This window comes from Haliotis rubra, unplaced genomic scaffold (genome assembly GCF_003918875.1).
Source record: "Haliotis rubra isolate DU_JTF1 unplaced genomic scaffold, ASM391887v1 Scf1815, whole genome shotgun sequence".
In the NCBI taxonomy this organism is placed as follows: domain Eukaryota; kingdom Metazoa; phylum Mollusca; class Gastropoda; order Lepetellida; family Haliotidae; genus Haliotis; species Haliotis rubra.
In genome coordinates, this window is record NW_025765798.1 from 24,234 (window position 1) to 36,848 (window position 12,615).

Here is a 12,615-nt window from a genome sequence, read left to right on the forward strand (position 1 = left end):
GCGTGACTGTTGAAGCTATTTGACTGTTAGTGGAATATTTGTTGTGAAATAGCACAATTGTTACATTGAAAAGACATTCTCGTGGATTTTTTCCTTCTCACTCAGATATTCTAAATCTTGTCACAGATTTCTTTCTCCAAGTTTCAAAATCCCAATTTGAAGGCCTAACTATCAATATTGCAAAATATTCTAGGAGTAATATGTTTTTAAACGGAAATATAGTCAATGTCAAAATATAGTTGCCTATGTTGTGATGGACTTGTTTCCATGAATATACTCAAAGTATAGTCAACAAAGGAGCACACAGGGGAAATATTGTTTTCTACTTTTTGATTATTTACTATTCTCTTTATTCCTTGAAAGACAGTAACCCATACTTTCAGATTATTACTTTAAATAATTTGAACAACGGATACATAAATAAAGGCAGTGTTGTGGCCGTTGCAATGTGCTGCCAAATTATCTCAATTACTGACCCGGTTAGGTTCAATTCAACATGGTCTTATTGATGCGGGATGGCTATACACTTCAATGTTTCGAGTGGATAAGTTCCTGTGTATCAGTGGAATAGTCAATTCCCCTAAAAGAATAATGCCAAACTTTACCAAGTGCAGCATAATACATGTTCTTGATGACATCATATACGTGCCCGTGTTGACTCGGACACAGGGGACAGAGGCCTAGTCAATACTGACGCCGGCATTCAGAATATCTATGAATATTCAACTCTAATATTCAACTCATATTACTCATTCGTCGAACAGGTGAAGTATCATTGACGTTTGACAGGGTGACAGGTAACAGATTTATAGATGTGTCGAATTCTTGCAGCAAAATGCATTTACCACTTCTAGTGATTATCATCGATCAACCCCTATACTGTTTGTAATGGGTATAATCAAATATTTTGTTACATGGATAGCACACAGCTGCATGTTCTCAACTACTCTCTGGGCTATTCGTATTGAGAGCAAAAAGCTTTTTCTACTTTTACTGCTTTGGTAAATCCTAAACATAATCGGGGCGAATCGGAATTCGAGTACACGGATGTTCTTTTTAAGCATGCTAAAGGGACGCAACGCTGCTCAGCGAATTGTCTTAAAAGAACGTTAACGTTACCAGTGCCACGTGATACCAACATATCTCAACTGAGGTGTGACAGAAAGTATAAAAAATACAGCTCAGGAAAGAGCAAATTATGTCCTAGTTAACCGCGTCACTCATTTCCGAACTTGTGGCTGGATTAGTAAAGTATAAAAGACATTGGTTCAATTAGGACTTGGCTAAAGACTAAATTTGCAACAACATCACCCTACAAATGGGTCAAAACGGGCCTTAGATCCTATCAGCTGTTGTGTATTATCCGATTATATCTTTTCATCCATAACATTATAAATCAAAACCTCGTATTAAAAAGTAAAAATGCGATATTATACCAAAATTTGATATCTGCTGATTTAAGATAGTTTTATTTGAAAATGAAGCACATGACAAAATCGACAGAGAGGTATACTTTCTCTTGCCCTTTCACTCAGCATCAGCGAACGTGAATCCCACAGTCCCACATTCTATGACAGTCATTCATATCTGCTCATGATAAAGCTCGAAATGACAAAGGCATAATCATCATTCTCCCTTCACTGGACAAATATCACATGCACGATTTTCACCCCGCCATATTGGATTGTTGAGGTCTCATGTACGTGATGTTGATAAAATATTCTGTATCCTAATATTGTGTATGGAAACGTATCAGTGCCATCGTCTAAAACATTTTCATCTTCTCAGAAGCTACATCAATGTAGAATATATTAACATCCACATTGGTGACACTTACTTCTACGTAGGATGTATTAACATCTCAGTAGGTGATCCTTCACTTCTACCTTGACGAAATAGTAGTTAAACAACCAGTAATCAACAATAGTTCTGTTGTTTTGTATGTATGTATGTATGTATGTATGTATGTATGTATGTATGTATGTATGTATGTATGTATGTATGTATGTATGTATGTATGTATGTATGTATGTATGTATGTATGTGTATGTGTGTGTGTGTGTGTGTGTGTGTGTGTGTGTGTATGCATGTATGTACATGTATGTATGCCTGTCTGTCTGTCTGTATGTATGTATGTATGTATGTATGTATGTATGTATGTATGTATGTATGTGTATGTCTGTCTGTCTGTCTGTATCTGTATGTCTGTCTGTATGTATGTATGTATGCATGCATGCATGTGTATGTATGTATGTAATAATGTATGTATGTATGTCTCATCTCTCTCTCATTCTCTCTCTCTCCCTCTCTCTCTCTCTCTCTCTCTCTCTCTCTGTATTAATAGATGTAAGTTTAGATGAAGTAAGTATAGATGATGGATAATGGTTTGACTGTGGCTCTAATACACTTCCAAAGTGAAATACTCTGAAAAGATATAACGCGAATATTTGAAAGAAATACTCTTGGTGTCCGAACTGATGTAAAGTCAGTCTCAGTGTCGATTAAAACAGTTAGGAAATACATAATATACCTTTTTCCTAGACTAACAGCTAGTCTCTAAAATGTACATATTCTACAGAAAATACAAGCTAATAAATGAAAATTATAAATACTATAAAAAAGGAGCCCAGGGACTTTCCAGCTGTGGAAATCTAGACTTGCCACATTTTTAGACGATTGCGTATGTTTTCTTGGATATATACTAAACATCATTGAAAACGCACCAGTCTAAAATTGTCCATATTTTCATCTAGATGGATTTCAGCATGACAATGATCAATGAATATAACTAACATGAAGTCGAAGGGGCATGTCCAGTTGTAAAAATGCTTTAGAATGCTTTCCTGTCCACAGTATGACTCTTAATTCGAAAATGCATTAAAATGCAGCCACGCCATGAAAAGTCGCGAATTTCATTCTGAAATCATACTGACTGTGACATTAAGTAGGTGTATGAGAGCCGATTTTCATTGCTTCACTAACGATTATGAAACGAGGGACACAGATGCCGAGGGTTAACACCTCACGATAGAGAACGTGCACTAGGCACCAGCAGCAGGGATATTGCTCGACAACTTGGAATTGGCCCACTCCAGCATCGTTAGGCTTCATAGACGACGTCAGTAGACAGGCAGCACCCGTGACCTTCAATGACTTTGGCAGCAACGTGTTACGACGCTCCATCAGGATCGCCATATTGACCTTTTCCATATCAGTGATTGAACACTGCCGACTGCTAGGACTGCTGCACTAGTTCAAGGTTGACGTGGGGGTCATCAGCACTGACTCCATGCGACGCCGTCTACACGCTACAGGGCTCCATGCTCGGCGTCCTTACGTTGGACCAATTCTGACTGACAGACACCGTAATGAGCGTATACAATGGGCTAGCCAGGCATTTTCAGTAAAGGTTACAACAATGGCATGGTGTGGTACTCACTGACGAGTCACGTCTTCATCTACGTAATGCTGTCGGCCGATTACGTGTTTGGCGTGGACGTGGTGAACGTTATGCTGATGAGTGTGTGTGGTTCAGAACCAGACCTTTGGGTGGTGGAAGAGTCATGGTCTGGGGTGGAATAAATTACAGTCACAGGACTGTCTTCATGTCTGTCAAGGGAGAGTTAATACCCTTTATTACAGTGAGCAGATTCTTCAGAATCATCGTATTTGTCTTCAATCACCGCCAAGATGTCCATACTTTTCAACAGGACAACGCACGGGCACACACAACAAGACTTTCCATGCAGTATCTGGCCCAAGCACACATCCAGGTTATTCATTGGCCAGCACAGTCGCCAGATGTATCCCCATGGAGCACTTGGTCAAATTCTTTCGCGGTGACAACAGATGCGAAACATCCGGGAACTTGAGGCTGCACTACTGCAGAAGTGGAATGTCATCCTCCAAGAACTCTATTCGGACGCTTATTGACTCAATGAGGAGACGTTGAACTGCATGTGTCAATGCGAATGGCGGTCACACGCGATATTGACTTTTCAATTTGACCCACGTGTGTTGATCCTTTCTAACTGTGGAACATTTCAATGAATGAGCGTCTTTTTCTGTGTTGTTGTTTTATCAGTCGTCCATCTGTTATTATCCACTAAAAAGTATCAATTCCTTACACGTGCTTTTAATAATCTGAACTTTTATAGGTGGTGCGTTTTCAATGATGTTCTGTATATTTGCTTCAGGGTCTGTACGGCAAACTAACCTTTTCCTAATCCTGTATCATTGCGACCTTCTTGTTCAAATTCAGTATTAGGGTGCTTCGTTCATAATTAATAGATGTATCAAGGAACGTGGTTCAATAAACATTTGGACAGGACGTGCCATTTTGGATAACCAAGAGGGACAAAGTCGTATTAAAGCTACCATATTCACATGAAGCAACATCCTGCATTGCGCTTGCGGTCCACTAGCAAAGAACAATTGATGAATGTATGACTCTTGCTCTTTCCGTGTTCTGCAGTGAAGGAGTGTACCAAAGGAGGTCACAATGACGTCACGAGCGTACCAAAGGGAGGTCACAATGACATCACGAGTGTACCAAAGGAGTCACAATGACATCACGAGTGTACCAAGGTCACAATGACTTCGCGAGTGGAGCAAAGGAGGTCACAACGACATCACGGGTGGAGTAAAGGAAGTCACAACGACATCACGAGTGGAGCAAAGGAGGTCATAATGACATTGCCAGTGGAGTAAGGAGGTCACAATGACATCACGAGGTGGAGCAAAGGAGGTCACAACGACAATCCTCTAGTTATTCTGCACAGTGGACTCCTCAGCACAGCTTGATCCCGCCAAGTCGCTTAGAGAACAGTGGTTTAGTGTAGAAGAATTCCCAAGTGGTGGCTCTGATCGTATGTAGTGATAGCCATACTCTATCTTGGACCGTTGCTCGTACGTATTTCCATTGCTCAGCACAGGCTCATGATTTTCAAGAAAAATAACATTCTCTTACTCTTTTGAATCCACCCGTCCTCATCCAATGGCCCTCAAAGGGGCGGCGGGTAGCCTGTGAAGTTAAAACGTTCTTTCGGCACGCAGAATACCCGGGTTCGATTCCCCACGTGGATACAATGAGTGACGAGGAATGTTGGGAGTCCCGTGTCGGGATATTGCTAAAATATTGCTAAAAGTAGCGTAAAACCATTTCACTCATCCTTAACTAGCAAATGACAGAGGAAACGGAAAATACACAATGAGTACATTGTTCTGGTACTGTTCAATGATGTCTAATATTGGGCCCAGCTATTGCCTTAATGAGTGAAACCCACGCAGTGCCGTGAGTCAATGTGCTACACGGAAAGCTAAAACAATGAAGAAAAGTCAAGTTGACATCACTGCTGGTCTGGCTGTCGATGGTGACTCCAACAACAACTTCACGAAGAAGCCCTGACATTTGTACACACTGTAGCCGACTATGACGCATGGTGGAAGGTAGAGCTGGCGAGAAATGTCAGTCAGATCAAACACGTGACCGGACCTATAACCGGATATATCAAGGTGGTAATTTGGCTGCCTTCCTTATATTCAGTTTCAGTGTGCATATCAAGTCCTTTAAAACAGGTCTACAAGAGTTATGTCCCTTCGAATAACGATCGATAATGGCCGCCTGCAATAACAACCGTGGCCAAACACTTATATAGAAAAGAAACGAACAAATTTCGCTCCTATGCCCCTATAGGGACATGCCCTACCACCCCATGCTAGCTGGCAAATAGCCCTATTGATAATATTATTTTCGTTTGTCCGACAGTTCATATGTCACAGAATGGATATCCTCATCACTGTTTTCTGCATAAAATAATCCGTTTTGGTATTTGGTATTCGCTTTATAATGTTAAAATTCATAGTTTACACTGACTTCTGGTACGGGGTGCGGTGGGGTATCCTTATGGTTAAAGCTCGTCACGCTGATGACCCGGGTTCGATTCCCCACATAGGTAAAATGTGTGAAGCCCATTTCTGGTGTCCCCCGCTGTGATAAATGCGGCGTAAAACCATACTTACTCTCTGGTACGGTGAAGATTGTGACAAAGGCTGGATCTGTTTTCCCACAGCAGAATCTGTGACAAAGGTAACGGGGCGTATAGAAGAGGATGTCAACCAGGGTTTACAGGCAAACATTGTCACCAAGGTGGGAATACAGACATGCTGTTGAGAATTCTAGACAAATTCCATGTCTACATCCCCGGTCCCTTGCCTGACATCCAGTCCCTCAAGGTAGGGACTAACATCATGTTACAGCTGTATAAACTTACACATACAGGGACATTTGAGTCTTTAGAGTTCAGGGATGTGAATGAGATGCTAGAGACGAGATGGAGGCGACACGGGATGAGGGTAAGATCTTAGCATCAAACTATATATATATGCTCTAGAGAGAAATCCCTAATCCATACACTCAAGAATTACACGACCACACTGAAGGTAATTAGGTTAATCTCAATTAAAAAACGTGGGTGCTAGATAATATGTAGCTTCGGACATTTGCCCACAGATTCCATAGGGGGTAAAATCCAAAATAGTGATGGAAATTAGATGACTATATCAGAGAATGGCAGTAGCCACCAGGTGTTCGCGCCAGGGGAAAACATGTGATAAACTGGTCTACTGGTAGCACCCGCCATCGACCACTCGCATAGTTTTCATTATCAATTAAACCGTTTGTTCCTTGCCTACCGCTGTACTCAGTGCATTCCTGGTGTAGTTTATTGCTGCTGTTGGCAATGGTAATCTGCTGCTTACAGGTATATCGGGTGTGCCCAAAAAAGTGAACCGGTTTTTGACAAGTATTTTCACAGCGGTAGATAAACCGAATTTAATAAAACATTTCACAGAGTAATGCTAGTGTATCATTAACAAGTCTACAACATATCTTAAAGATTGGTCGCAAATTATGCGAATATTGTCAAATTCAAAACAGCATGTCAAAAAATGTAATGCCATATGGGACTCTCTAAAGGAGAAAGTTTACTGAGGAGTGAGAGACAATTGACCGAGCAGGCGTTAAAAGACAGGAAAATTATGTCATGGGAGGAGATATCGGTGGAAGAAATACGTAAACGCATTTCTGCTTGGAAGAAACGGCTTCGTTCAGTTGTGGAGGAAGATGGAGGCCGCAATGAGCATAGACTGAAATAAGTGGGTTTTCCCATATGGCATTGTATTTTTTGACATGCCGTTTTGAATTTGACAACACTCGCATAATTTGCGACCAATCTCTTAAATATTTTGTAGACATGTTGATGATACCCTATGGTTACTTTGAAAATATATAAAAAATCCGGTTTGTCTATCTCTGACAAAATACTTCACCGGTTCACAAAAACCGGTTCACTTTTTTGGGGACACCCGATATATGACCACCCAATCCGGTTTGTAGCCTCTTACGACAAGCATGGATTGCTAAGGCCAAACTCTCACACTTTCAGATTGCAATCACTCAGTGCAGAAGTTTTTATCCATAAAGGTTTTTGTTTTCTTATTTACTCTTTCACTTCGAATATGCCAGTCCATCAGTTACATGTCGACCTTTCAGAATGCGTGGATAGGATCTATTGGCATGAACAGTGCCTCTTCATGTGGACAGTGTCTAAATAACACCGAGTGTGATCAGAGTTATGGCCACTGTCCACGTGGCCGTGAGACAGGCTGGACAACGGTCACGTGTGAGAAAGGTACGCGAAGAAGAAATCAACAGTGTTACCGTGAGTGAGTGATAAAGTTGGGTTTTACGCGGCTTTAAGCAGTATTCCACCAATATCTCGGCGAGGACGCCAGAAATGGGCTTTACACCTTTTACCCAGGAATCGAACCAGGGTCTTCGGCGTGACTAGCGAACGCTTTAACCACTAGGCTACCCCACCGCCCCAGTGTTGCCGTAGTTGTATACTTAAAACCGTTAGTTAGTGAGTGAATGGGATATAACGCCGCTCTGAATATGTTCTGAATACATGGCGGGGTTAACCTGGTAGGACACAGCAGTAGCCAGACCTTTACCCCCCTTTGTTTAATCTAGCAGCACGGGTATGGCGCAGGCAAACCTAAAAACATAACCAGGGCCAAACTCACAAGCATGGGTTTCCTGCATGTCCAAGGAACATAACTCTATGTATCAAGTGATTATCAAACGGGCGCAAAGAGGCCTCTTTCAATTATTGGCCCACCTTGCCCTAAAACTATAACACCACCACCACCGCTGTTTTTACAAGTTTTCCCCCTGCAGACCCTTGAAGATCCGGGGTAGAATTGGTTTTCAGCAACTTCTGCTAGTCGTAAGAGGCGACTAACAGCATTGGGTAGTCAGGACGCTGACTTGGTTGACACATGTCATCGTATCCCAATTGTGTAGATCGATGCTCGTGATATTGATCACTTGACTGTCTGGGCCAGCCTCGATTATTTACAGACCGCGGCTATATAACTGGAATATTGCGACGAAATATTGAGTGCTTCGTTATACAAACAAACAAACAAATCTTTGCAAAGTAACTTTCTCTAACGTTGAACACATTAACAGTGTTTATTATTTTTAATGTTTGAACGCAGTTTTTATTACTCTTTTACAACTCAGGTTGAAGTAACTGGTGCATCAGTTTGTATGTCTGAAAGAAGGTATATATATATGCCTTTATTAAAACTTGTGTATGGACATAACTCCATTTTGTTAATGTGTTTCACGCAACTACCAAATTCTGAACATGGGTCGGTCGGTCGGGGAAAAGCCCCCAAACAACACAAAAACAACACTTAATAAAAACAAAATTATCGGAAAAATGTTCTTGATTCCCATTTATTGTTATTCTTGGGCGATGAGAAACACAGAAAATAAAAATACTCCCCATTAAAAAATGCAACATTTGACAAAAGTTGAAACTTAAGCCGTTGCTCGTGTGCGTAGCGAGGTTGTCTTTCATCCTCGTCATGAACTGTATCTTGTTCGGGATGCACATGTTTCTGCTTCTTGTGTTGTTACAGGAGACCAGATAACTCGAAACCACGCTCGTGTGTCACGCTGTACAAGGATGCATCTGTCCCGGAACACATAGATGTAGATTACGGCAGTAAGAAAACTTTTATACACATATACATATATACTCAGCAACAGAAGTTCTTGTGACGCTATTAAAAATGGTGTAGAAAAACACATAAGAAAACGAAGTTAATACAAACACTTTTATTTCACAGAACAGACATTTGACCTGCTAAGGACTACCTTAATTTCGGATTAGTGACAATTTCAAAGGGTAAAACACCAAACTGAATGCTTAGGGGGTAAAATGAAAAGTCGCACTCTAATCCCGGGTATGACCACCAGCAGAGTTGATACAGGCAACACACCTCTGTCGCATGGAATTAATCGGCCGTGTATGACATCGTTGTGGGATGTTGTCCCAGATCTCACAGTTGTTACAGTTGCTGCAGCGTTACAGGTGGATTTGGCGAGCGTCGCAAGCGTCTTTCCATTTCAATAGGCGACATGTCCAGTGACTTAGCTGGCCAGGGAAGCACATCAACATTGTTCTGAGCCAGAAAACGTTGAACAATACGGGCAGTGTGCGGCCATTGCGTTGTCCTGCTGTAGCGTCATCCCTGGTAACGGTAAAACGGTTTGCTGGAGAACCTCATCTCGATATCGCTGCCCTGTCAAATTATCAGCGCTGATGAGTACTGTCTTTTGTGTAACCGTAAATACAGCCCAGACCATCACGCTACCGCCTCCAAACCGATCAATTTCCATGACACAATTATTGTCAGCATAACGATCGCTACGTAAACTCGCACACGGCCATCAGCTCAGTGAAGCGAAAATCTGGACTCATCCGTGAAGAGGACATGATTCCACTGACGTTGAGTCCATTTCACAGCCTTGCCCACTGTAGACGTCGTTGGCGATGTTGTAACGTCAAAATCGACCGTCTTGATGGACGTCGTGCGATGATCCCAAAACGCCGTAAACGTCGACAAACGGTTTGTGGTGATATCCGCCTCAGTCCAGGGATGGTTGCTGCCGTGACTGTTGCTGGCTGGAAGCGGTTCCGGAGGTGTGTCTGTCGAATCCAGTTGTCTTGACGTCGGGTCGTTACCGGGGTCGATGAGGATTTGTATACAAAAGTTAGTATTGATATAAATATATCCGTGTCACAAGAACATTTGTTGCTGAGTTTAGTATTATCCTATGTGAGTTAGAGAATGTTGTTGGCAGTCAATCTAACGTACAAATCACAGTTGGCAGTGTACTCGGTATGGACGGTATGAGGACCTACATCACAACACCGTCATGGCTGTACAACAATGGTTGACTATTTGTGTTGACAGCAGAAGCAATTTGATTGTACGGGAGGGTTAGTTAGTGAGTGAGTAAGTTTTACGCCGATTTTAGCAATATTCCAGCAATAACACGGCGGGGGACACCAAAATAGGTTCACACATTGTACTCATGTGGGGAATCGAACCTGGGTCTTTGGTGTGACGATGTCTACGATGCAGTCTTATTGTGCATATGTTTAGTTTCCTAGGCAGCACACAGCCACAAATGGTATATAGTACCTGGCCCCCCAGGGATGTTATTCAACTACCTGTACGAATAGGCGCACTTCCATTCTCATTAACCACCACCACCCCCCCAATAACACACTTATTTCACATCTTGTTAAGACATGTCCACCATGAAAAGTAACTACATTGTTATAATTATATTATTCCTTCCTTTTTGAAAATATAACAAAAATATAAATTTTCCATGATAACGTTGATTATAAGATGACGGCAGAACAGTATGATGAACGACCATGACCTTGACGTTACAAGTCCAAATACGAGCAGGGGTCAAGCATAAACAATCACTAACTGGATTTTCGATCAGAGAATCGCTACTGCTCGCGTTTAAGGGGCAGAAACATCTCACAAAATTTAGAAATTACTTTCAACCAATAAAAACACAAGCCATTGGTGGATTTCTCTTCGAGTTGCTGTGGCCGGGAGTGTGTGGTGTTCTGCAGCGTCCTAAACACTACCAGCAGACTGAGGCTGGACTGTGTGGTGGACATCTATCTGACCATCAGAGAGCAGCAATGTGACAGCCCACAGTTCATAATTTTCTACGTGCAGCATGAATCTGTTGACGGCGCACGGGTGGCCCAGTGGACTTAGGCATCTTCGGCGTTACAGGATCCGCTAATCTAACTCGCTAGTCCACAATTCCATTAGTTGTTGAGGGACTGATGCTCTTGGCTAATAAAATCAGTCACTTAGTTAAATGTGATTTGTGTTTTGTTTTGGCTTTGTTCCTCTTTGTAATCTTCATCCTCTCTTCTGTTTTCTGAGTAACATGTCCGTGTTCATCAGCGCAACAATGATAAACATCCGAATCCACAAGACGTCAATTGCGCTTTTTATGTCCTTGTTTTAAGCGACAAGAAGTCTGAAATATACTGTCAGTGAGTGAAACTATAATCAAAGACTCCTGGAGCGGAAAATTCTATATTCAATATTTTATACATGTCATCTTATTGGTGTTAATGTCAAGACACGAACTGGACGTTAATGGTATTGAAATCGTGTGGTTACTGGTCTTAATACACGACTTCGTCAGTTGATAATTTTGTGAGGCCTCCTCCTTGTTGAGAAGTAGAGACCTCACTTTAAGATGGGGAATTGTGTTGTTGGGGAACCTTGAAGAGAGAAGGAAACCGTGAGCACAGAATTGTGACGTGATCCGTTTATTTCTGGAGTGCAAGTGATCGTTACAGAACAATCAATAAGATTGTATAATAACATAATATTTATAAGAATTCATATACCGTGCAATATATAAAATAAATGAAACGGAAGTTCGATAATTCGAAGATATTCATAAACAGTAAGTAATATTAAACATTCCATATTTAGAATCATTGCGGTAATGGCTTAACAACCTTTTTACAGTAAGTATGGTGTCACATGTTTTCTTATTCACAATAAACTCATACAATGAAACACATGTGACATCAAGACAATTATACATGAGTACAAGTTAATGATACACAATGTAGACAAAAGGGGCTCCTGGTGGATAGAGATTACGAGTGTGGCCGGAGGCTACTAAAGCAATGATCCACGAAATATCTCAATTAACTCCAGGTTCACAAATGTAAAAGGTAGTTTGCGTGATACGCTGCACCTAGCCTATAGTTTAACATTGTCCATTAATGACTTGATAATTAAATCAAACAACACATTACACAATATACATTACAATATGAACTCTACAAATCTGACACATTACATTTATCGTGAAGGGTGGTAATCATTTAGATGCGTCGCTTGTAATGAAGGGAGACAACGTCATGTCTTAACATACAAGTCGCAAAGGGCGATACAATGATTGCTTTTATGAAATACTATTTGTCATAGAAATTCTATATTGCAGTTTACAATATAGTTTAACGTAATTGACCTAAACATTGCATACAAGTCTGGGAATACACCTTGTACACATTGTTTAAAGTAACGCTTATATTACATTATAATAAAATCACTAATTACAATAATACACCAGTATTGCATATAACAAAACAACATGTATACATCACTAAGAATTACTGAGCTGCTTACCTTGAA